We start from the raw sequence: 27015 nt of genomic DNA on the forward strand, positions 1-27015 counted from the left end.
GGGGTCTCGTTGGACATACGGCTTTGATAGGTGTACGCACGGCCAACGCGTTGCTGGCCAGGTATTGTTGATCGGTCGTACCTCGGCGGTTGGTGGCGTGGTGGGGCCGCGTTACAGTACCTGGCAACGTGGCCCTCGACACCACAGTTGTAGCACAAGGGAGGAGGGCGATCGACGAAATGTCGCTCAAAGCGCTCAGCCGGCAGAGGCTGTAGAACTGGGTACATCATGTCAGTACGCTGAACAGGAGCCGTAACCCAACTGTGCACCACGGTTGGGTTGAAAGCGTTGCCCATATCGCTGTTCTGACGGACACGTCTCCGGATGTGCCACGTAGTTCCAGCCACATCGACGTCCGTGACACACACAGATGGTGGAAAAGTAGCGCATGGTGCTGCGGGCGCTGAGTGAGATACTGGATACGTAGCCGGCGGTTGAACCGTGTTGTACATTATTTCATTGTGCCGCCGCAGTTCTTCGCGTACTATTTCCCGGATAGTAGAGGCAAGGTTGGTGGACGGGCTCGTATCGACGCTGGCGACAGTGGGCATATTTTCCAGTCGTCCAAATTTGGGTGCGATACGACGGGTCCTCAACGTCTCAAATGTGCGGCAGTGACGCAAGACATCAGAGACGGAGGTGAGGTCTTCTCTACATATCAGGAAATTCTAGACGTCTTCCGCGATACCTTTCAAAAGATGTCCGACTCGATCTTCTTCAGACATCCGTGGGTTTACGATCTTGCACAGCTTGAGCACCTCTTCTAAATAAGTAGTGCATGTCTCTACCAGACTTTGAGCTCTTTGGGCAAGCGTTCGCTCCGCACGTTTCTTTTTTGCATCAGAGTCGCCAAAACATATTCCAATTTCCCCAACAAACGGTTCCCACGTTGTTAAAGACTCTTCGTGATTTTCGAAACACATCAGTGCGGTTTCTCTCATAAATAGGACGACGTTGTCAAGCTTGTAGACCGAGTTCCAGTTGTTATATCGGGTCACCCCATTGTAGTGCGTAAGCCACTCGTCCACGTCTTCTCCCGCTCTTCCCGCGAACGAGCGTGGTTCCAAGTAATGTTGTGCGGGTGCAGGTGCCGTTGACTCTTGCGCAGTTGCAACTGGCGCTGGGTCTGGTCCTCCGTGCTGTGGCATGATGACTGTTGGCGAGAGACCGGCAAGGCGGCGGCTCCGGCGAAATTCAAGCGCTTGGGACTCCGTAGTACGTCGACGTCGTGTACCCAGCACCTCCACCACTCCACCAGCACCTCCACAACTGTATATATATATATATATATATATATATATATATATATAGTTCCGTTCAGATGGCGAGAGGGTCCGGCTAGCATACGCCACAACCTGCTCTTTAGACGCGGGACCCCGTTGCAGGAGCACTGCTCCGATGCCTTGCGCACTTGCGTCAGTGTGGAGTATAGTGGGTGCTCTCTCATCAAAATGGCGAAGCACCGGTCCGGAAGTGAGATGTTTCTTAAGGGCTTGAAATGCCGACTCACAGTCTTCGGACCATGTGAAAGAGGCGCCGGTGACCAGGAGCTTATGTAGAGGAGCTGCTATTGTAGCAAAATTGCGTATAAAACGGCGAAAGTAAGACGCCAGGCCGAGAAAGCTGCAAAAATGTCTTTTGATTTGATGGGCAAGGGAATTGAAGAACAGCAGCAATCTTCTCAGGGCCAGGTTGGACGCCGTCTTTTGAAACGACGTGACCCAGCACTTTGATGCTTCTGCTGGCGAATGTGCACTTTTTAGTATTAATCTGGAGACCAGCATCTGAAAGGCATTGGAGGACTTCGTCTAATCTCTGTAGGTGTTGGCTGAAGCTGGAAGAAAAAACAACGATGTCATCCAGATAACAGAGGCAGGTCTTCCACTTAAGGCCACGAAGAACAGTGTCGATCATACGCTCAAACGTGGCTGGAGCGTTGCACAGGCCAAATGGCATTACATTAAATTCATAAAGTCCGTCCGGCGTGGCGAAAGCGGTTTTCTCTTTGTCAGCCTCGTTCATGAGAATTTGCCAATATCCCGATCGCAGATCAAGGCTGGAAAAATATTCCGCTCCTTGTAGTGTATCTAAGGCGTCGTCAGTTCGAGGCATGGGATACACATCCTTGCGTGTAATCTTATTGAGCTCTCGATAATCAACGCAAAAGCGAACGGAACCATCCTTTTCTTCACCAGAACGACAGGAGACGCCCAGGAACTGGATGAAGGTCGTATAATATTTCGTGCTAGCATGTCATCAACTTGTTCTTCAATGATCTTCCGTTCCGACTGCGAAACACGATATGGGCGACGGCGTATAATTGCAGAACCGTCGGTTTCGATGCGGTGTGCAGCTACGGAAGTCTGGCCCAATGCGGTGGCACAGCTATCAAAGCAGGATTTGTGCTTAGCCAAAAGGGCGAGTAACGCATCCGACTGGGCAGCGGTTAGGTCAGAACCAATTAGGGCTCGGAGAGAAGAAGAATCCAAACCTGACGTTGGTACTGGTGACGAAGAAGGGGAAAGCGCTGCGACAGAGATCAGTGGCGGGTCGGTGAAGGTTGCCACGGTTATCCCTTTGGGCAACAATACAGGATCTGGGGTTGTGTTGCAGGCGTACAGGAGAGCTCGGCCGCATGAAAACCGGACGAGACAAGGGGCGACTAGAATGCCTCGTGAAGTGCAGCGTGAAGAGGGGGTAACCAGTGCGTCTCCATCGGTTAGCTGGCTGGATGTGACAGCTACAATGTGTTCGTGACCCGGGTGCAGGACGTAATCTGCAGCGACAGCCAAGTTCAAGATGGAGGGTGACGACTCCAAAATAGGTACATCCGTGGTATCTGTGATGTGGACGACTTTCTCCCTACATGATATATAAGCGGAGGCAGAATGCAGGAAGTCCCAACCGAGAATAAGTTCATGGATGCACGCGGGTAGCACAATCATCTCAATGTGGTGACGAATGCCGTCGATCAAAACACGAGCCGTACATTGTCCGTCGGGGTGAATGGGTACGTTATTAGCGCCCCGTAAAACGGGTCCAAGATAAGGCGTTCTGACTTTACGGAGCCGTGAGCACAAATCACTACGCAGAACGGAAACAGCGGCACCAGTATCGACGAGAGCTTGCACAGGAACACCTTCGAGAGTTACAGATAGCATATTGGCCGGGCGACAAGGAGGTATTTCCGAAGTTCGACAGGACGCAGTTTTCCCTCCAAAAACTGCAATCCTTAGTTTTCCGAGTGTTGGTCAGCAAGGCGGGAGATGGGGCGAAGCGGTGATGCAGAGCGGCGGTAGGGAGAAGGAGAACGTCGTCTAGCCGAACGGGAGCCCTGAAGCAGACGTGGAGACGCTGGAGGAGATGGAGAACGACGCTGCGTAAAAGGGGACGGGCCTGGGTAGTAAGCGTCGTGTCGGCGGTTCTCGTCTCGCTCGAAATCGGCATAGCCTCGGCTTACATCCAGCTGGCGGCGACGGCAGTAACGCGATATGTGACCCCGTATACCGCAGTAAAAGCAGACCAGACGAGGTGGACGCCACGGAGTATACGAAGGTGCAGCAGGTGCTCGGGCGCCCATAGAGGCCAAATGGCCGCAGGTGAAGTCAGGAGGCCCAGAAGGGACAGTAGCAGGTGGCATTGCAGCGACTTCCGCGTATGTGGGCATCGGGAACGCTGCTGGGGCAACAGACGTTGTCGGTGTCGTCATGGCTGCCAACTCCTCCTTCACAAGGTTGCGCAAGTCGAACGTTGGCGATGGGGCGGGAACAACAGTGGATCGCCGCTGTTGCTGCTCCTGAAGTTCTTCGCGAATAATAGAGCAGATAAGAGCACGTAAATCAGAATGAGGTGGCATTGGAAGGTCGCTGTCACGGTGAAGACGAAGGGCCTGAAGCTCGTCCAAGCGCTGGCACGTCGATGTAATATCTTGAACCGAGGTAGGATTTTGGACAGCTAAGGCGTTGAATGCGATGGAACCAATGCCTTTAAGAATATGGCGAATGCGTTCGGCTTCCGTCATTCCAACGTTGGCGCGGCGGCATAGAGCCAGGACATCTTCGATGTACGATGTATATGACTCTTGCGGAAGTTGAACACGCGCAGCGAGCTTCTGTTTGGCGACTTCTGAACGGCCAGATGAAGACGCGAAAATTTGCCGCAAGCTGGTAGTAAACGCTGACCAGTCGGTGAAGTCAGTTTCGTGGTTAAAATACCACGTCTTCGCAACGTGGGTCAGATAGAACGCGACGGTAGTCAACTTCTGTCTATCGGTCCACCCATTGGCCGAACTCACGCGGTTGTAGTTGTCGAGCCAGTCGTCGACGTCTGCCCCGCGGAGACCCGCAAAGACTGGTGGATCACGATGAGGGGTGGTAATGGTGCACGATGTCAGTGCAGCCGATGTCGTAGGAGCAGGAGCGTCAGGGGTAGCGATAGTGGAGGCGGCCGACGCAGGGGTGGTCATGGCTGTGGGGGTGGCCGGGCGTAGGCGGCGACCGGAACGTAGCTCCAGGTAGGGCAGGAACGCAGGAGGACGTCGGGATCTTGACGCGCCTCCACCACTTTGAAAGACGGAAGACGACCAGGACAGGCAGCACTGGCAGACCCGTTTATTCCACCGGCACGGCCGAGGCTCAAACACGAAGAAGAAGAGAAACAGGGATGATGATGGCTATATACAAATAAGAACTATGAAGTACGTGAAATGTGCTTACAATATATATATTGTAGTGAAGCGTTGGAACTCTGTAGTGGGTCGTTCGCTCCAGCGCCTTGAAGTGGGTCTCCCTCGCCAGTACCTTCTAGTGGGCCGTTTCCTTCGGCTCTCGAGCACCGCTCGTGCTGAGAGTCCGTGCTGCGCTTTTTGGACAGTCGCCCTTGCGCTGCTTCGAGTGCCATCCAATAAACATCCTTATAAATTGGTGGAGAGTGCTGTACCCTCAAAACCGCTCCGAAGCCCCTTCGATGCCCCTGGAGCCTCGATCCCGTGCACTACCATCTGCCATGCCGCAAGACGCCTCCCAGCAAACGCCTCCTCCCGCATGTGCCGGTGTCCCTCGTCAACGCGATCCACCTATCTTCACTGGCGCGGATGGCACCGACGTGGAGGACTGGCTCGCTATCTACGAGCGCGTGAGCGTACCCAACAAATGGGACGAGGTAGGAAAATTGAGCAACTTAGTATTTTACCTGGCGGGAGTAGCATGTCTGTGGTACAACAACCACGAGTCCGATTTCCCGACCTGGCCCGCTTTCAAGACTGCAATTATCGACGTGTTTGGCCGCCCTGCTGTTCGTAAGCTACAAGCAGAACAGCGTTTCCGCGAACGGGCTCAGCAGGCAGGGGAATCTTTCACCAGTTACATAGAAGAACTCCTGGACTTGTGCAAGAAAACCAACGCGACCATGTCCGAGTTGGATAAGATCAAGAATGTCATGAAGGGCATCGACGACGACGCCTTCACCATGCTCCTCACCAAAAATCCTCGCACGGTGGCAGAGCTAATAACGCTGTGCCAGAGTTATGAGGAGCTACGCCGGCAGCTGTCGTTGACCCGTCGGCCGCCAGCACGGGACGCAGACCTCGCTGGCTTGTCAACCGTTTCTGACTACACCACCTTGCTGGCAGAAATGAAGACATTTGTGCGCGAAGAAATTGCGCGCCAGCTCTCTCTGCTGCCCTTTGCCCACCCGCAGCATGTGGAACAGCCATCAACCACACTCCCGCCTCCCGCCTCCCATCCGCCGAGTGATTGAACAGGAAATCGCCGAAGTCATGCCCGAATGTCACCAGCGCCCTCCGGCACCGGCGCCATTTAGCTACGCTCAAGTTGTCGCTAGACCGGCCCAAGCCATCTCTGCGGCTGCCCCGTTTAGTTAAGCCGAAGCCGTCGCTGGACCACCAACGTTCGAAGCGGTTGTACCGTCTACGTATGCCGATGTCACTAGGCTCCGTCTGCAGCCCACCATGCAGCCATATCAGCAGCCGCTACGTCCACCGCGTCCTGAGCCATGGGTGGCACCCTCTTCGGCAAACCGTTGGCGCACTTCCGACAACCGTCCCATATGCTTTGCGTGCGGTTACGCCGGCCACGTTGCACGTTTTTGCAATCGCGTGCAGCCGTCTAGAGTCGCATCACCCGTAATGAGCCAGTCCAGGCGCCCTAATTACGACCCACCACCGCCTGGGTCACCGACGTTCCGCCCAGCTCCATCTACCCGCCGTTCACCGTCTCCACGACGTCGCTCATTGTCGCCGATGCGGCCACGTCAGGTCGCACAAGATCGGGAAAACTAGACGTCGCAGTCCACGAGGCAAGGGCTGCGACACTATCGAACTGTCTAAGCCCTCAGCAGAGACCTTCGAACATAATAGACGTGTTTGTAGACGGTGTTCGCGCATCTGCCCTTATTGATACTGGAGCCGCCGTATCCGTTATGGACGCCACACTTAGCCGTTTCCTCCGAAAAGTGACGACGCAACTTTCGGGGCTATCCCTTCGTACGGCTAGCGCACAAAGTATTCACCCAACAGCAGTATGCACAGCTCGCGTAGTCATTCAGGACGCCATGTATGCCGTCGAATTCATCATCATTCCTGCTTGCTCGCACGAGATCATCCTGCGATGGGATTTTCTCTCCCGCCACAACGCCGTCATTCATTGCACACCCGCCGAAATAGAACTCTCGCCGTTCTCAGAGATGACGCCGGCAGACAGACCATCGCTTTCGAAGAAGATACTCGTCAAAGACGATACCCAAGTGCCTCCGAACGCGTCAGCGGCTGTGTCAGTGTACTGCGATGGTCTCTACGACACCATTGCACTCCTTTCGCCATCTGATCGCGTTTGCACTAGGAAAGAATTGTTGGTCCCCTTTGCGACAGTGCAACTCACTCACGGTGACAGTGCTATTTTTGTTACCAATTCATCCCCCTATACTGTCACATTGCTGCGAGGGGAATGTCTCTGCAGAGTGGAACCCCTCGAAGACGCACAAATTGTGGACCCACCCGATGACACGCACTGGCCCAGCTCCTGTACGCTCAGTGCTGTTTCGAAGTCGGATTCGTCGCCCGCAGATGTATTTGGCTCCTCCATCGATGAAAACCTTACGCACGTCCAGCGTTCACAGCTTCTGTGCCTGTTGGAAGAATTTCGTCCATCTTTCGATGTCGCGCAGACTTCCTTGGGCCGCACGTCCGCTGTCACGCATGGCATCGACACTGGCTCCCAACCGCCACTGCGGTAACGTCCATATCGCGTATCTCCTGCAGAGCGTCGAGTAATTAACGAGCAAGTCGACGACATGCTTCGACGGGATGTTATTCGGCCATCAAACAGTCCCTGGGCGTCTCCGGTCGTTCTTGTTGCGAAGAAGGACGGTTCCGTACGGTTCTGTGTGGACTACCGACGGCTCAACAAGATAACCCGCTAGGACGTCTATCCGCTGCCACGAATAGACGACGCGATTGACAGCCTCCAAGGAGCTGAATTCTTTTCATCGCTCGATTTGCGCTCAGGGTACTGGCAAGTCCCTATCGCTGAGGACGCTCGACCGAAGACAGCCTTCGTCACGCCCGACGGCTTGTACGAATTCAACGTCATGCCGGTCGGACTGTGTAATGCGCCCGCGACCTTCGAGTGCATGATGGATACCGTCTTGCGCAACCTAAAGTGGCACACGTGCTTGTGCTACCTCGACGACGTCGTCGTTTTCGCGCCGGACTTCTCCACGCATCTTCAACGTCTCCGGCATGTTTTGACGCGTTTGAGCAACGCCGGCCTACAGTTGAATCTAAAAAAGTGCCAATTTGCAGCACGGCAGCTGACAATACTGGGCTACGTCGTGTCCAAGGATGGAATTCTCCCAGATCCTGCCAAGCTTTGGGCCGTAGCCGAGTTCCCCAGACCTACGTCCGTGAAAGAACTGCGCAGTTTCGTAGGACTTTGTTCCTACTTTCGACGTTTCATTCGAAACTTCGCCACTATTATATCGCCACTGACGAAGCTCCTTGGCAGTACGGGGCCCCTCGACTCGTGGTCGTCAGTGTGCGAGGACGCGTTCGCAAAGCTCCGTCGTTTGTTGACGTCTCCGCCCATACTACGCCACTACGACCATACGGCCCCTACAGAGGTGCACACGGACGCCAGCGGTGTTGGGCTTGGCGCTGTCCTTGCGCAGCGCGAGCCAGGGTTCCCTGAATATGTAGTGGCGTATGCAAGTCGTACGCTTACTAAAGCCGAGGCCAAATACACCGTCTCCGAAAAAGAAAAGTACATAGTTACCTATCATAAGTTACCTACTATAAGAAAAGTAGAAAGTTACCTACCAAGAAAAGGGTCAGGCAAGGAGACAAAATCTCTCCAATGCTATTCACTGCATGCTTAGAAGAAGTATTCAAGCTCTTAGACTGGGAAGACTTAGGAGTGAGGATCAACGGCGAATATCTCAGTAACCTTCGGTTTGCAGATGACATTGTCCCGTTCAGCAACAGTGGAGACGAATTACAACAAATGATTGAGGACTTTAATCGAGAAAATGTAAGAACTGGGTTGAAGATGAATATTGTCACGTAGTAGTGACGCTGAAGAAAAGAGTCGTAAAACTGTGTACGACGAAACTGGTTGTTTATTGGGCGAACCTGTGCCCACAAAATCAAGGTACACTCAAAGCACAACGATAGCGGCGAACACAGTCGGCGATCGTCGAAAATCTGATCAGCGGCGAAACGCGTCGGCTTTTATACCTGAGTCATCGAAGGTTCTAGATTAATCCCTGATGCCCGCGTGTCTTCCAGAAAGTTCTAGACAATTCGCGTCAGTCATGCAATCAGATAACAGAAGCGTCGGTGAAAACAGGCAATGGAAAGAAGCATCGATAACGTTCTAGAAACTTCCCATACAGGCGCGTCCTGCGCCGAGCGATAACATTTAACATTTGTTAGCCGGTGGAAAGCGGCCACCGGTGAAAGATAAACATGTATACGTGTCAATATGCAGAAGACAAAGATAATGTTTAATAGCCTGGCAAAGGAACAAGAATTCAGGATCGCCAGTTAGCCTCTTAAGTCTATAAAGGAGTACGTTTATCTAAGTCAATTACTCACAGGGGACCCTGATCATGAGAAACAAATTTGCAGAAGAATAAAATTGGGTTGGAGCGCATACGGCAGGCATTGCCAAATCCTGACTGGGAGCTTACCACTGTCGTTGAAAAGAAAAGTGTACAATAATTGCATTCTACCGGTGCTAACATTTGGGGCAGAAACTTGGAGGTTAACAAAGAAGCTCGAGAACAAGTTAAGGACCGCACAAATTGCGATGGACCGAAAAATCTTAAGAGTAACGTTAAAGGACGCTCGGTACGCTATGCGATGAGAGAAGCAGTTAGCACGCAGATAGATCGCCCCATTCAGACTGGAGTTTTGGCGCCTGTGGCTAGCGCTGGCTGGGCAGCGCCGATCGTTCCGGTCGTAAAAAAAATGACTCAATTCGACTGTGCGGTGATTTCAAAGCAACCGCCAACGCTGCTTGTCACACAGAGAAACATCCGCTGCCTAAAATCCAAGACATATTTGCGAACTTGAGCGGAGGAGACGTTTTCACCACCATCGATCTCAAGGACGCGCACAATCAGCTGCAACTAGAGGAGGAAACAGACGCTTTTAGTGGTAAGCACGCAGAAGGGACTATTATGCTATAACAATTATTTACTCACGCAATTTTCCCACAAAAATTTTTACCACAGAAATTTTCTGCTACCTATGGTTCATTCTAATTATGGAAAAATGGCATTGTCATTCACGGCCATAAAGCTATGGAATGCTTTGCCCAACACATTCAATCTTCATCCTTTCATTTATTCAAACCTGCCCTTCAGCTTTTTTACTTGTATTACTGAGATTACATCAATAATCCCGCTAACTTTGCCATTTTTATGTATTGACAGCATTTTTATGCACTACAGGATTATACATACTAACAATTGTTTTGTTTAATTTTTATTGTCGTATTTTACGCGATTGTTTTTTGTTTAGTTTGCGTAACTTGCTTAACTTTCAAAACAACAAGCCGTAGAAAAAGCTTGCATTTATTGCATATAACCTACATATAATCATGTAGATCACAATATATTTGTTTCTACGCAAAAATAAGCCACATGCATTTACGAATTTGCCCAAGAAGGTGTCGCATCTAGCCGTAAGCGGAGCCTGCATCTTCGCTTTTCTAACAAGAATCGTTTACGTAAAACAAACTTTCACATTCTTACATAGTGCACTAGAATTGAGGATTTTACTTAGCGGCATTGGACCATGTTTTCGTAATTTTGGAGGAATTCCTGAGTGTGTAACATTGACTATATATTAAGCCGGCCTGCTGCTGGACCATGCAGGCTCCACATTTCCGGCACACTTGCAGTCCAAGTAGTTTACGAGCATAGTAAAAGAAAGTTTACGCATTGAGCTGACACATTCTTTAAAATAAACATTTCATATACATTGCGGAAGATCACGGCACTGAAAGACCTCGCACCAGAACACATCGGCTTCGTATATTAGGAAAGTTGAGAGAAAAGGATTGGCAGCCTGTGCTTGTAACTTGCTGAATGCAAAGCGGCCACTGTGGCACTGTAAACTATTCGTCTCTCTGAAAGTTCCGGAAAGAGTGGCCATCTGCAGATGGCATCAAGCTCAAATCCAGTACGTCCGTTTCCTCGGGAAGGCACGCATAAATCAGCAGCCGTAAAGGGAAACCAGAACACAGCCGGGGTCTTGGGACAGGCGAAAGCCTGTCGCCTAAGACGAACTCCTCTCGCGCGTCCGCACTGAAAGCTTCCCCCCAGACTAAAGATAAAAGCAAACGTCAACCGTGAACTTGCGAAGTCACGCTTCTAGAGGTTAGCAGTTTGACTACATGTACGTTCTATACTTATTTTTTTCTTTTTCAGGATACCGCACATCCTACCGAGAACTGAATAAGTGGTCTCAAAGAGGTGCCGCTGAGAACTGCCAGAATATTTGGTGTCTTGTTATTGTTTGATTCACTGCGACGTCCGGTCAATTCTCCTTGAGAGCCTTGAAATTCTTGATTGAGTGCTATGAAAGAAAAAAAAAGAAAAAAGCCGGATAAAAAAATAAAACGATTTCCAAAGCAGGTAAACTGAGTCGACACACTCAAGGTCGTTAAGACGTAAGACTTGTAGAATGCTTTTGGGAGAAGCCCAAGCTAACGTGACTTTTCTTTGTTTTGCATGCTGTTGTCCGTGAGGGCACTGCGTATTCAGCATACAACTATATCGTAAACAAAACCCCTCGGCGAGTGTCTCAGACAGGCATCTCGCGTTGCAGACATTTGTTAATATGCATGAAGTGGCCTGCTTGTGGATGCCTGCTGGCTGAATATCCATTAGTCTCAATTCCTCACTATCTATATGCAGACGACAGGACGTGAATAATGCGAATGAGCGACCCTTCGATTGTGTAAGCATTAGCAACAATTGTTCAGGCCGTTTTCTTGAGTAACTCGCCGAAATTACTGCTAAACAAGTGGTACGCAGTTCTTTAAAGGAATTGGAACGAAAGAACATTATTCTTCTGCCAATATTTCCCAGTTACAAAACCAAAAGCAGCCAATGAGGACAGTGAGCACACTGAAATGTGGCTAGTTTGTCACGGCAGCAGCATATTTTATGTAATTAATAAAATAAACTATCTCTCAGAAAAGTTCTTTGAGTCAGAGCACTTACGACGCTACCGGACATAAAGCCGCTAGTATGAGCGATGTTATCACCGGAACTGGGCTGCTATTGAAGTATTCAGATCGTTGGACTTACATGTGCGTCTACACGAAAGCAGAGCATGAGCACCAGTGAATGTTATCACCGGAACTGGGCTGCTATTGAAGTATTCAGATCGTTAGACTTACATGTCCGTCTACACGATTGCAGATCATGAGCACCAGTGACAACGCCATCTCTAGAAGGTTTTTTTGTTGAGTCTAGACACGAGCGCTTTGGTCAGGAGTAGTTTGCTAGAAAAAGCCTAATTTATATTTTGACAGTGTACGATGACGTGCTTCCGTTTTTGTGTCATCCTCAATCTGTTTCATCGTTTTTGTTTCTCTCTATCGGCGTTTCTTGGTGGCTTAGTGGGGACGTGCTCCTTCGACATTAATAAAGACGGTCAGAAAAAGCGACCGCTAGCCTTGACCACCATGTCTGTGTGTAACCAACAACACCAGGTTACATATAAGCCTTGTGCTCACCCGCCGGCATATACCAGCAGTATTTCCACCTTCACCACATCCGCCTATCAGGCTAATGATTTAGTAAAACATCAGCTGTAAAGTCCACATTTGTGTTATATATGCCGTCTGATATATAACAATTCAGTGTCATTGCCCTACCATTAATACTGCTATCTGTATTTTGTTCTGTAATATTATACCAAAGATTCTACGAACCCGCGGTTAGAAAAAAAAAACAGAAGAAACGAAATCAGTGGCGATTAATGGTAAGTGGGCGAGAATTGCATTAGCATTACGTCGCAGCTCGTTTAGGTCGTAGATCCAAATTATAAATCACGTTCCCCACATTCCACAGTGTTGTTCAGGAGCTCACTCAACACACGTCCTGCCTCGACGAGAAGTGCTACATATGGTGGTCCGGAGCTGACCACTGTCAGTATAGTACTATGTATGTATGTATGTATGTATGTATGTATGTATGTATGTATGTATGTATGTATGTATGTATGTATGTATGTATGTATGTATGTATGTATGTATGTATGTATGTATGTATGTATGTATGTATGTATGTATGTATGTATGTATGTATGTATGTATGTATGTATGTATGTATGTATGTATGTATGTATGTAGGTACTGTCACGTGATTTATTGACGTGTAAACGTCAAGGAACGGCGATGAACGTCAGGTGAGTGTCAAGAAGCGGCGTTGCGACAAGCAGCCAAAATCGAGGTAAGCGCAAGCTCGGGGTGCGTGGCTACCACCAACATTGTGGCTTGCTTGCTGACGCTGACTGATTCGTCGTCGTCTTGTCTTCTTCATTACATTGGCCCCCGGGAAATAGCGTAGCCATCCTGGCGACTGAAGTCATTGACAGTATTCAGGGTCAAAATAGGGCTTGAGGCGACTCACATGAACGATTTCTCGACCACGAAGACTTATGTGTTGGGACGCTGTCAAAGGCTCAACGTCATAATTGGCTGGAGATGTTCGAGCGAGGATGCGGTAGGGCCCATGGTATCGGGCCAGTAATTTAGACGAAAGACCAGGAGTCCTCGGAGAAATCCAAAGCCAAACGAGGGCACCATTCGTGAAAGTAGTGAGAGGTCGGTCGGTGTCGTACCTGAGCTTCTGGTGACCTTGGTCCTCGGTTGTCAATGAACGGGCCAATTGTCGACAATCTTCGGTGTACCTGGCGACATCAGAAATTGGAGTGCATTCAGATGAGTCAGGTGTGTAGGGAAGCATAGTGTCCAGCATAGCATACAGGATGGCTCGCGTCCGTACAAGAGAAAGAAGGGCGAGAATCCTGTAGTCGCGTGCGTAGCAGTGTTGCACGCATAGTGACGAATGGAAGGACGGTGTCATAATTGGTCTGGTCCGACGCGGTGTACATCGTCAGCATATCCCCGAGAGTGCGATTAAATCGCTCAGTTAAGCCATTCGTTTGCGGATGATATGCAGTTGTCATGCGATGAACGATGTTACACTGAACGAGCAAGTCTTGAATGGTATCAGACAGAACAACACGTCCTCTGTCGCTAAAACGCTCACGAGAAGCACAGTGGCGCAGTACGAAGTTGCGTACGATGAAAAACGCAACGTCTATTGCAGTGGTTGTGGGCAAACCTGCAGTCTTTGCGTAACGCGTGAGGTGGTCCACGCCGACAATTATCCACCTATTCCCAGATGTGGTCGAGGGAAGTGGGCCTTATAAGTCCATACCGACGTGGTCGAATGGATGGGCCGGGCAAGGGAGAGGCTGAAGTGTACCAGCCGGGCGCTGAGGTGCAGCCATGTGCCGCTGACAAGCACTGCAAGTACGTATGTACTTGCATGCATTCCGCACCAGTAGAATCGCTGACGCAGGCGGTTGTAGGTTTTCGGAGCGCCGGCGTGAGCGCTTTGCGGGTCAGTGTGGAAATCAGCGCAGGTGTCCGTGCGCATGTGGCGGGGTACAACTAGAAGCCACCACCGGCCATCAGGTGCGTAATTCCGGCGATACACGAGATCGTCGTGAATAGCGAAGCGGGCGGCTTGGCGACTTAGAGTTCTTGAGGCGGGATAAGTTTATGGGTCAGTTGGAAAGTCAAGGAATCTGACGACATGTCTGCGAAGTCAATAGGCGACAAGGGAGCCGAAGAAGCTGATGGAGAAGCCGTGTCAGAAGCTAGCGGCGAGCGCGACAGGTTGGTAAGAGGTGCGATGATGGTAGCAAAGTCGCGCACAAATCGACGAAAATATGAGCACAGCTCAATGAAACTTCTAAGCGTTTTCATGGAATTGTCCTTCGGATATTCGGCTACGGCACGGAGCTTCGTGGGGTCCGGAAGAACGCGCTCTTTGCAGACGACATGACCTAGTATCGTCAACTGGCGTCCGGTAATGTGGCACTTCTTTATGTTAAGTTAAAGGCCAGCAGAGGTGAGGCACTTGAGATTGTCATGAAGACGATCAAAGTGGGTTGGAAAATCGCCAGAAAAAACGACGATGTCGTCAAGGTATCAGAGACAGGTATTCCACTTGTAGCCACGAAGGATATTATTCATAATTCGTTCGAAAGTAGCTGGAGCGCTTCACAATTCGAAGGGCATGACGTTAAACTCATACAGTTCGCCCGGAGTGACGAAAGCTGTCTTTGGTCGGTCAGGGTTGGCCATTACAACTTCCCAGTAACCCGAGCGCAAATCCAAAGACAAGAAATATTCTACCCCTTGCAAACAACCCAGAGCATCATCGATGCGGGGCAACGGGTATGCATCCTTCCGAGTTTTCTTATTAAGGCGGCGATAGTTGACACAGAATCTGACAGATACATCCTTTTTGCGCTCAAGTAGAACAAGAGAAGACAAGCGGCTCTGGGACGGCTGAATGACACCATGCATAAGCATATCATCGACTTGTTCGTTGACAATACGTCGTTCTGCCGCTGAAACTCGGTGTGGTCGTTGGCGTAAGGGCGTATGGCAACCTGTGTCAATGTGGTGTGCGACGCTCGTTGTACGACGTAAAGATGGTAGAGCCCAAACGAAGGAAGATCGGAAGTCTCGAAGAAGGGCCAGGAGTTCGCTGTGATGTGTTGGCGATAGATCGTCAGCAATAGAAGGGTGGAAACTGCCTGGAGCTGAAGGTTAGGGAACAGGTGATGTCATGGCATTCTGTTGAAGATGGGGTTGGTCCTCTGCATAGTCAAGGGAGTGCAGGAAGTCAACACATTGTATGTGACCCAAATATTCCCCACGAAGTAATGTAATGGAAGATGGGAGACAGTTGGAAACTAACATGGTTGTAGCATCCGATTCAACAGTAAGTACGGTAAACGGCAGTCGTACGCCGTGACGGCGGAGAAGTACCTCCGATGGGACAAACAGAACAGTTCCGTCAGGGGGCCGTACATGACACAGGTACAAGGGTCGACGTTTCAGGGGCAATATATGTGTCCGCAGCGACAAGTTTGTGAGCGTCGAGATGATTATCCACCGAAGGAGAGGTCTGTAGTGGAGTAAGGGCCACTTCTGCATGGCAGCAGTCTATGACCTTGCGATGACGTGAAAGAAAGTCCCATCCGAGAAAAACGTCGTGGGAGCATGACGGCATCACGAAAAACTCGATGACATAAAGTTCACCTCGAATAATGCCACGTGCGGTGCACACAGCTGAAGGCGCAATGTATTGTGAGCTGGCAGTGCGGAGCATTAGTCCCGAGAGTGACGTGGTCACTTTTTTGATCTTGCGGCATAGCCTCTCGCAGATTACCGAAACGGCGGCCCCAGTGTCAATAAGCGCTAGTGCGGCGGTTTCTTTAACATCGACGTCGATAACGTTTTGCGGCTTCAAGATTTAGATTCGGCTTCAAGATTTCAAGATTTCGAGATACAGTCTCATCCAAAATCAAGTTACTCATTTATAATGTCATTTTTCAATCACATATTAATTACTGTAGCCTTGTCTGGGGAAACACCACGCAAAAGAAAATTAAAATTGCTCACGCTACAAAAAAGGCGGTCCGACATATTGCAGGTGTCCCACACGATGCTCATACATCTAACTTATTCAAAACATTTAACGTGCTTCAAACACAGCTGCACAATTTTAACCTTTTCATTAAATACAAGCATGGTCTGAAAAATAAAAGCAACCACTTTCTTAAATTATGCAAACTAAGAAAATCACCTGAAACACCTGAAACTCCTTATGACATCAGACAAAGACACACGTGGTATATACCTTTTTCACGAACAGGATACGGTTTAAAAAGTCTACAGTACATTATGCCATTTTTTAAAATTTCTTGAACAGCAAGGGTATTAACGCTGATACAGTGACAAGGAAAGCGTGGAAAGAATATTTAATTAGAAACGTCATGTAGTACCGCTGAATGCATGCATTCTTTTCAGTAAAGTTCCTCCCTTTTTGTGTAAGTGGTTTGTGTGTACGTTCTTTTTCTTTATTATTTGGCATATTTTTTATATATGCTGGCATTTTTCTTTCGCCATTTGCTGATTCTTATTTTTACACTGCTTACAGATTTTTTTTGTATGTACATGTATATTATTTCACTCTATGTATGCCTACTTTCTTTACTATTTGTATAATTATTTCTTTTACATGAACATGAATTGTTACCTCGCACTGTTTGCTGCCCAAACTGCTTTAAAATATTGGGGTCAGGAATCCTGTCAAGCTGCTATTTCAGCAGCTTTTAATTCCTGTCCTTGCGTCTTTTTCACTGTTTCATTGCATTTGTTTTTGTGTAACCGCTATCGTTGTATGAATATTGCATCATTGTACTTTAACATATCACTGTGTGAAAAAGAATGCTCAATAAATGAAATGAAATTAAATAGGTGGAGGCCTTGGGCAGTTAGACGCGCATGCAGCTCTTGCCTCCGGAATTGCAGCAATCAGTTTCCCTCCTTCGTATGAGGTCGGCGACGCATGGGTGATAGAGAGCGTCATCGCGGAGATGTTGACCGGCGGTTGGCATAGGCTGGTTGATCGTCAGAGAGGTACCTTGGTGGCGACCAGGAAGACGAAGGAACAAGCCTGCCCATGTCGTCAAATGGCGAAGGTGGACGTTGGCGACAGTGGCGGGCTATGTGTCTAGCCATACCGCAGGCGAAGCAGATGGGCCTATTTTCTGGCTTCGCCACGCGTCGGGGCGGCGGAAAAGCGGAGCCGAAGGTTTCGCGAAGGGAAGCGGCGCGGGGGGCGCGGTCGTCGGCAAGGCATGGGTCGGCATCGCAGCTCGAGCATACGGCGCAGGCAGTTGAGGGGGCCAAGCCGCGACGGAAGCGTAGGTAAGTGGTGCAGTGACGGATGGCTGATTTGAGTCACAAGCGGGAGTGCCTCAGCAACCTGGGTCCGAATGACGTGCTGAAGGTCCGGAGCCACAGACGGCGAAGGCTCGTGCGTGACAGGTAGTAATGAAAGCTGACGCGCTGCCTCTTCATGGATAAAGTCCTTGATTGTCGATAGTAGCGGCTGTCCATCGGCAGGGCTGGCAGCTAGCTGCAAACTTAATATTGTGTCGGGCGTCATGAAGGCTTGGTGGGCGATCGTGCGCTGCCTACGCCACTCGTCAAAGCTCTGACACCATGAGAAGAGTGCAGTGATCGTGGTGGGATTGTTCGCGAGCAGTATCTGAAAAGCGTCGTCCTCGATGCCCTTCAGTATGTGCTTGATTTTCTCCTCCTCGGTCATGGTGGCGTTGACGCGGTTGCAGAGATTAAGCACATCCTCGATCTAGCCCGTGTAATTCTCCCATGGATGCTGCGCACGTTCACGCAAGCGAAGCTCTGCGCGAAGCTTACCGGCCGTAGGCCGACCATAGACGTCCGTAATGGAAGTCTTGAAAACGGACCAAGTGGTAATGTCGGTCTCGTGATTGCGATACCAAAGTTGCGCGGTGTCCGCGAGGTAAAACATGACGTGATTCAACTTCGTGGAATCATCCCATCAGTCACCTGGGACGTTGAAGATGGGCGGATCTCGCTGACGGTACACGGCGCTGCAGATGGCAGGCGCTGCCGAAGGGTCAGTCTCAGTCGAGGTGTCGTTGACCATAATGGGTGCAGGAACCGAAAGGAGCGTCCGGGAGCTAAGTTCGAGGTTGGTGCGGGGGACCGACGCAGCCATCACCAAATGTAACGTGATTTATTTATTGACGTGTAAACGTCAAGGAGCGGCGAGCAACGTCAGGTGAGCGCCAAGAAGCGGCGGGGAGTCAATCAGCCAAAATCCAGGCAAGCGCAAGCTCGAGGAGCATGGCTACCACCAACACTGTGGCTTGCTTGCTGACTGCTTCGACGTCGTCTTGGCGTCATACATACACAGTATGTATGCTGTAGTGTCAAATGAGAGCGCCAGCAGAAAACGAAGCAAAAGACGGCTGTTGTTGGTGCTCGCGCTCGCTCCGCCTGGCCGTTGCCCCTTTCTGTGCAGTCATATAAACGCCGAGCGCATATAACCTTAAACGCGTACTGTCCATATATATGGAGAGGAAAAAAAGTAAGTCATACACTTGAGACGTTGTCGCACTATCACTCGAAATAAGGCTTGAGTCGTACAACGTGAACAATCTCCGAGTTGTGCCTTCGACACTGGGGCGACATGGTACTATCCAGCAAAAGCTCGTAGTTCACATCACTAACGTGACAAAGCACTTTGTACGGTTCAAAGTAGCGACTGAGCAGCTTCTCTGACAACCCTTGGCGGCGCACCGGCGTCCACACCCAAACTTGACCGCTAGGGTGGTATTCGACTCGGCGATGGCGAAGGTTGTGGCGGCGTGCACCTGCACTCTGCAGTTGCGTGATGTGTAGGCGTGCCAATTGGCGAGCTTCTTCGGCATACTACGTAAATTGCTCAGCGTCAGGGGTGAGCAAAGCGTCGTAATCGTGTGGAAGCATCGCATCCAGCATGGTCTGAACCTCACGTCCGTAGACAAGACGGAACGGTAGGAATCGCGTTGTCTCCCGGATAGCAGTGTTGTACGCCAATGTCACGTACGGTAGGACTTGACCCCACGTCTTGTGCTGTACATCTACGTACACGGATAATATGTCGGCGACGGTTTTGTTTAAACGTTCCGTCAGGCCGTTGGTCTGCGGATGATATGCAGGGGAATTGCGATGGCTCGTTTAGCTTAGCTTGAATACGTCGTCAATCAGCTGAGCCGTGAAAGATGTGCCTCTGTCAGTGATCACATACGACGGGGCTCCATGTAGAACAACGATCTGGTCTATAAAAAACTGAGCAACATCGGCAGCTGTAGCGCGTTCTAGAGCTCCTGTCTCGGCGTATCTGGATAAGTAGTGTGTGGCTACTACGATGCACTTGTTCCCGGCTGATGAGAATGGAAAAGGCCCGAGTAAATCCATTTCTATTTGATTGAATGGTGCCCTGGGTGGTGCGATCGGTTGCAGCAGCCCCGCGGGCTTCAGTGGCGGGGATTTCCGGCGTTGACATTCACAACAGGTTTTGACGTAGCGCTTTGCAGATGCAGAAAGTTTGGGCCAATAGAACGCCTGTCGAAGTCTGGCGAGAGTTCGTGAGGAGCCTAAGTGACCAGATGTGGGCTCGTCATGGCAGGCAAGAAGAATGTCGTCGTGCATGTCAGTAGGTATGACGAGAAGGTAGGGTTTGCCGTTGCTGTTCGAGTTTTTCTTGTACAAGACACCACTTGGAAGGCAGAAGGACGAGAGACTGTGAGAAAGGCGTCAAGGTATGGGAGAGTTGCGTACTTCGAGATTTGCAATGATTACGAGGATTTCGGCATCCTCTCGCTGTCGTGCGATCAAGCCCGTTGTGGTGAAGTCCCCAAGGAATCCGCTGTCATCTTCAGCATCGGGATCGCAAACTTCGGTGGGTGCACGCAACAACGAATCGGCATCTTCGTGCTTGCGGCCTGATTTTTATACGATGGTCAGATCTAATTCTTGAAGACGAAGGCTCCATCGTGCGAGTCGGCCAGAGGGGTCTCGTATATTGGTCAACCAGCATAATGAATGATGGTAGGTCACTAGTTTGAAGGGGCAACCGTAGAGGTAAGGCCTAAACTTCAAGTAGCCCATGCTACAGCAAGGCACTCTATCTCCGAAGTGGAGTAGTTTCCTTCTGTGCGCGAAAGAGTACGGCTGGCGTAAGCTATCACGCGCTCTGTGCCCTCTTGGCGCTGGACCAGGATGACACCTAGACCCCGTTTCTGGCGTCAGTATGGACTTCAGTATCAGCATCCTCGTCAAAGGGAGCAAGAACTGGTAGTTTCTGCAAACGCTCCCGAAGCTCGGTGAAAGCCGCGTCCTGCTCTTCATTTTAGACAAATGGTATATCATCTCGTGTGAGCTGCGTCAGAGGTTTGGCAATCCTAGAAAAATTAACGATGAAGCGGCGATATTCTGTGCAGAGCCCTAGAAAGCGGCGGACTGCTTTCTTGTCACGGGCAACAGGACATGAGGCTACTGCGATGGTCTTGTCAGGGTGAAGCCGAACGCCATCCGCGCTCACAACATGGCCGACAAACTTAGGTTATTTATAACCGAAGTGGCATTTCTCTGGCTTCACCGTAAGGTAGCGGCGCGGAGCGCTTCCAGCACAGACTTCAGAGGATTCAGGTGTTCCTCAAAGGTAGCCGAAAATACGACGACACCATCAAGATACACGAGGCAAGGTTGCCACTTCGGACCGATGAGAACAGTGTCCATCATTCTCTGGAATGTCGCAGGTCAAAACACAAACCGAAGGGGAGCACTTTGAATTCATACAGGCCATCCGGTGTAACAAAGGCAGTTTTCTCGCGATCTCGTTCATCAACTTCAATCTGCCAGTACCCGCTTTTCAAATCTATAGATGAAAAATACTTGGCACGTCACAGTCTGCCGAGTGAATTATCGCTGCGGGGCAGTGGATAGACGCCTTTTATGTCACACTGTTTAGCCGCCTGTAGTCAACGAACAAACGTAGCGTTCCGTCCTTCTTCTTTACGAGGACGACCGGCCATGACCCGGGACTTTTGGAAGGCTGTATAACATCGTCCTGAAGCATATCTTCGACTTGCATATGTATCGCATCACGGTCCTTGGCTGAAACTCAATAAGGCTGTTGTTTTATGGGGGGCACGTCACTATACGGAATGATTCGGTGTTTGCTGTTGGGCATCTGACGCACCTTAGAGAACGAGTTAAACCATTGGAATTGAAGCAGCAATTCATACAGCGCTACTCGTTGTTGATCCGGGAGGGCCAAATTAATGTCTGCTTTGTCGAGTGATGCAGTCGTGGCCCCCGGTGTCGATTGAAGATCATTGTCCACACATTCGGGAAGTACAAGGCAACTGGAGAGAAATGTACGTCCACGAATACTAACTCTGAGTGTGCATATACCAAGTGGGGTGACTACATGTCCGCCAGCAGTACGAATTTGTGTTCCGTACCAAGGCGTAACTACTTTCTTCAGGTGGGTCGCTAGTTTTCGGCTCAGGATCGAGTAATCAGCCCCTGTGTCCAATAACGCACTGTCTTCATGGGGACCGTCGTGCACCACAGGTATATCTAAAGAGAGTCGGCTATCGAGTTCAGTTGTTGTCGTCGTCGGATCACTACTGGTACGTGTTGGCGTCGCTGGGAGCCATTGCTCGCGTCAATTATCAGCGGCCTCGCCCCTGAAGTTCGCTGTCCTTAGTTTTCCCGTCTAGGGCTTGGCGAACGATCCTGCGCCGCCACTGGGGAGTTCCAGGAATTTGGGGATAATCGTCTCGGCGACGGTGACCGTGACTGCCGCCGCAAGGGTAGTGGCATGCGCTGTTGAGACAGGTATTCTTCAATGGCTCTTCGTACTTCGCTGAATCTTGGCCTTGGCGAGTCGACTGTAAAACCCTCAAGTCCAAGGCGGCGATACGGGCATTCACGGTAGACATGTCCGGCTTCGCCACAGTGATAGCACAGCGGTCGCCTGTCCGGTGTGCGCCAGACGTCCGATTTCCTTCAAAGCGGTTGCTGATTGTCCAAGTGCTGGATCGTCACTGGAAAGTGGGACTTGCAGAGCATGCTGTACCTCGTTCCTGATAAGGCTGGATATGGATCCCGCAGTAGGTTGAGGTGGGCAGTGAATTCTTTAGAGCTTGTCGCGCACCACTGATCGAATGAGGTCGCAGAGAGAGTCGGTGTTGAAGCTGCCTCCGGAAGCTCTGATCTGACCCATCGATGACGCGACACTGATTAGACGGTCGTACACTGCTGACCGCTCCTGAAGCATTCTTTCCATTGTCGTGGCTTCCGTTAAAAACTCAGCCACAGTCTTCGGGCGACTCCGAATGAGGCCTGCGAAAAGCTGCTCCTTAACCCCTCGCATTAAGTTGCGGAGCTTCCTATCTTCTGCCATGCCCAGGTCAGCTCGACGAAAGAGGCGCGTCATGTCCTCAACGTACATCCTCACACTTTCGTTGGGCATTTGGAAGCGCGACTGAATGACCCGCTCGGCGCGTTCACAGCGATTAGCATGGCGTAACTTGCCCGCAGATGACGGCAAAACTCGCTCCACGACGAGAACGGTTCACGCTTCTCGTACCAGGTACGAGCGCCATCCTCCAGGCTAAAATACACATTCTTCAGATTGTTCGCATCGGTGCACCCATTGAAATCAGCGATGCGTTCGAACTGAGCTAACCAGTCTTCGACGTCCTCAAGGATGGAACCGTGGAAGACTTTTGGCACTTTCTGTAGCGTATAGTGAGCAGCAGTAGTAGTGCCTTCCATACCGTTTTGGTGTGTCGCTGACGTCGTCTCGGCAAGAGGTCCAGGCTCAGGGGGCAATCCTCAGACTCTTCGGCAGGCCAGAGCAGGGACAGAGCTTCCAGGAGGCGTGTGGGACATTGGCTTGGACTACCCAGCACTTCCACCATTTTGTGACGTGCTACACGAGGCCTTTATAACAAGAAGTACTGCACCGGCAGAGATGAGCACTAGCCAAGCAGATGGCTGATCCAAAACAATAACTTCCGTTTCTCGCCTTGCCTGAATACTGGCTCGCGCTCGCCGCACCTCATGACCTAATGGGAATATATATATATGTATATATATATTGATATACAGTCTATTTCATTGCCTTCGTACGGCGAAGGCCTTGTGTCCTCCTGCATCTCGCCGTCCTGGGTCGCTTCGGTGAGGGAACGCCGTCAACGCTTCCCTTGGTATGGCTGCCGTACCGGGGACTAACTTGATCGCCGAGCTGCCAAGGCATGCCGTCTACGCTGCCTTGGACATGGATTTTCCCCATTCTGGGTGCATCCTGCGTCGAGGGAACGCCGTCCACGCTTCTCATGCCCTGCATAACTGCCACATGACATCATCGACCTCTCAGCCACCAAGGGATGCTATTCACGCTCCCCTGGCCATGATTCTGGCTGCAGTGAGTACCGCGGCCGCCACCAGCCCTGGCTCAACGGATGCCGTCCACGTTCCCTTGGCCTCCGGTCCGGCTGGCCCGAGTACTGCGGCCGCTGCCGCCGCCTCAGTGTGCCCGGGTTCCGCCCCTGGTTCCTCGCCTGGTTTGGCACCGTGAACTATGGCTGATGTAACTCGAGCCATTTCAACACTGTCACGACCGTTTTTAGACGCCGGCAAGATTCTGTCATCTGCTACCGCGTATGGTATGCGGCTTCCTGTGTGCGATTTAGCACTTCTCAAATGCAGCAAAATAAGCTTTTTCCTAATTGATATTTGCTTTTTCCGATTTCCTGACTATTCGGAAAATTTTGCTGCCCCTGCAGTGTAAGGAAATACCATCGGCGATCGCAATTATTTGCATGAAAGGTCGGATTTCAATTTAAGGAAATTTTTACCAACGATCAAATTGCCGATTTTACCACCTTCATTAAATCTAGGTTTCACTGTATATTCATATATTATTCTACTGTGCTCACGGAATACACGTGATAGAAAAGCTTTCAGGTGGAACAATTATTATGTGCAATTATTCCAGAGTTATATGCCATGTCGCTAAGAATATGGTCACTAAATGTGACGCGGACAATGATCTAAGTGCACCAAATGAAATTACCGCGATGTCACACGAACTGCAAACATTGTAAACGCAAGTATGCGTATTGGGTAGGCCTAAACTGACGCGTTTCATTCCGTGAACACTGTACACATACATAAACAGATACATGGTTTTGTAGGCTGTCCTATAATACCCTCCCTGATTCTACCACATGACCAGCTTTCTACACGTCACACACACACACACACTTTTACCCACTAGGTCATTCCTAATGCTAACACATTATCAAATATCAACACAATATCAAACACAATATCAAATAGCTAACACAATATCAAACAATTATCAAATAGTGCCGGGGGCTTGTCCGATTAGATGCCGTTAGCAATGCGTCTCATAACACATGCACCTCTTTCCTTTTTTACCCCGAATGGCTTTCTTCGCTTCTTTCAGAAGAGCGGTGAATTGGGCTAGTTGCCGTGAATTCATTTTCGTTGCGCTATGTACTGCAAGACATTAACAGGGACGAAACGAACACTTGTTTTAAAGCGGACACAAGGTGAAACGGGAAACTACCAGCTGGTTTATTGTCGGATCAAAGCACATTTTTAAAAGAACACAATGGCGCATTGTAACTGTATGAACTATGGTTATAACAGGTCCTCTCAGATCGGGTTCTCACGTTTCTGCTCACCATTCTTTATTAGTACGTTGTGCGTGTGCATGAGTCCCTTGGGTAAGTAATTTCAGCATTAGCGAGCATGACTGAAGGCGTGCTAACGCAGATCACCTTTTCTTCTGCTATTTCTGAGGCCTCTCAGAATTCCCAGGTCATTTTTTCTTTTTCTTTAGCGACGACTGTCGTCTTGTTAAAGTTATAGGCGTGAATTTGCATGTTCTACAATGCATGGCCTTATTGCTGGATACGGCTATCTGCTGGCATGTGTATCGGTGTTCTCTAAGCCTGTCGTTGAGACAGCGTCCCGTTAGGCCCACGTATACCTTGACGCATGTAGGTGGAATTTTGTACACCCCATTACATTGAAAGGCTACACATTTTGCGTATAATTACGCGACATGTTCCCTGTGCACTCCCCTTATCTGAATTCAGTTCCTTGCACAGGCCTCTTATCTTTATTGGCGCAGAACAGAGCACTGGAACGTCATGTGTTTCTGCAGCCTTTTTAGGCGGTGTGATAGGTTCTGTATGTAGTACACAATGACAGCTCGCTTATATATATCATTATTATTTTGACAAGCGTTTTGGCCCTATAATTTGCACAATCATTTTCTCGCCGATTTGCATAATCATGTTATCAGGGTATCCACTTTTCTTTAGTTTATCCACCTTTGTGTTCAGGCTTTCTGCGAGTGCGTGATAGCAGAACTTCTGAATTGCCTGTTCCGTTACCACTATTTATTTATAAATAAAGGGGACGGAACAACGTAAAAAACCTCTTCTATTTATAACCTTCGAATGGCTCGAGTCGTAGCGCAAGATGGATGTTTTTCCTCTTGTTTTATATGACCAAATTGTGTACTAGTGTCCTAGGGCTATTTTTAGGTGTGGTAATGTCCTAGGATTATTTTTAGGTCGAGTAATTGTATTCTCGAAGCTTCTGGTAGTTGGTGTGTAAAAGGGAGGCCACTTTGTTCTTCCTGGAAGAAGCCCCTGAGGGGCGTCTGCGTAAGCAGTCGTTTGGCGAGTTGCGACACACGGGCCCGAGCAGATGGAGGTCGGACCCTCCCTCGTATAGCCGTGCGCGGCTTAGCCGTGCCCGGGGAGAAGGTGCCCCGGGTGGTTGAGCCTGTTTAGACCTTTATGGCCCCTCAGCGGAGGCAATAGACCCTTTCGCTGTTTACAAACATGCGCCCTGGGCGGCTTCCGGTTTGGCTCAATGACGTAGTCCGCTAAATATAGCGAGCAAGAAAGGCAATGGCGGTGATATAGATTAGCAGGAGTGTGCTTTGTGATCCGGCACAGTAGACTGATAGGACCCGTGACCGGAAGTTTCTTGGGAGCGCACTATCGTTGCTCTTATCGCGCGAGCGAAATCGCATATACACGTCATTGGTCTCTGTTTCACGTACACGGCACCCCCGGACTGACAAAATGCGGGGAAATCGGTAGTTGCCTTTTCCTGTATCTCTCTTTAATCTTCATCTTTTTATCACACTTACAATTTTTCCTGTGTTCTCATAGCTTAATTTTATTTACAATCGCCCGCCAGCGAGGATTAACCCTGTGTGGAACAACCATGTTGGCTATACATATTTTGTTATAGCGGAAACGTACAGTTGGCGTTTTTAGGGCCTCTGTTTGTAGGTCCTACAGCGTCTCCTTTTTGGGCTCCATATTGGGTGGCTAGCGTTCCTACCGAAACAATATTATTTTCATGACTTGTTCTTTTCCCGTGTTAGCTGATCGGCCCAAGAAAAGGGGGCGCACCGAAGAAGTTTTTCAATTTTTTGGCCACCACAATGGCAACATGTTATTCATAGCGTAAAGTCAGAAGAGAAAGTGAGAGCCATCGCTCCCTTGCTCGTTGCAACGTTCTGTACAGAAACAATAGGAGCCGGCTATAAAACTATTAGGTTGGCTAGGGGCGACCTTCTTTTTGAACTCCGAGATATGGAACAACATGATCAACTACAAAACCTAGTGTCAATTGACTTTCGTGTCACTGTTACACCACACAGCACTAAGAACACCAGTCGTGGTGTAATTTCGAATGATGATTTCCTGGACTCATGTGAAACTGA

Source organism: Dermacentor silvarum, chromosome 5 (genome assembly GCF_013339745.2).
Source record: "Dermacentor silvarum isolate Dsil-2018 chromosome 5, BIME_Dsil_1.4, whole genome shotgun sequence".
Taxonomy (NCBI): domain Eukaryota; kingdom Metazoa; phylum Arthropoda; class Arachnida; order Ixodida; family Ixodidae; genus Dermacentor; species Dermacentor silvarum.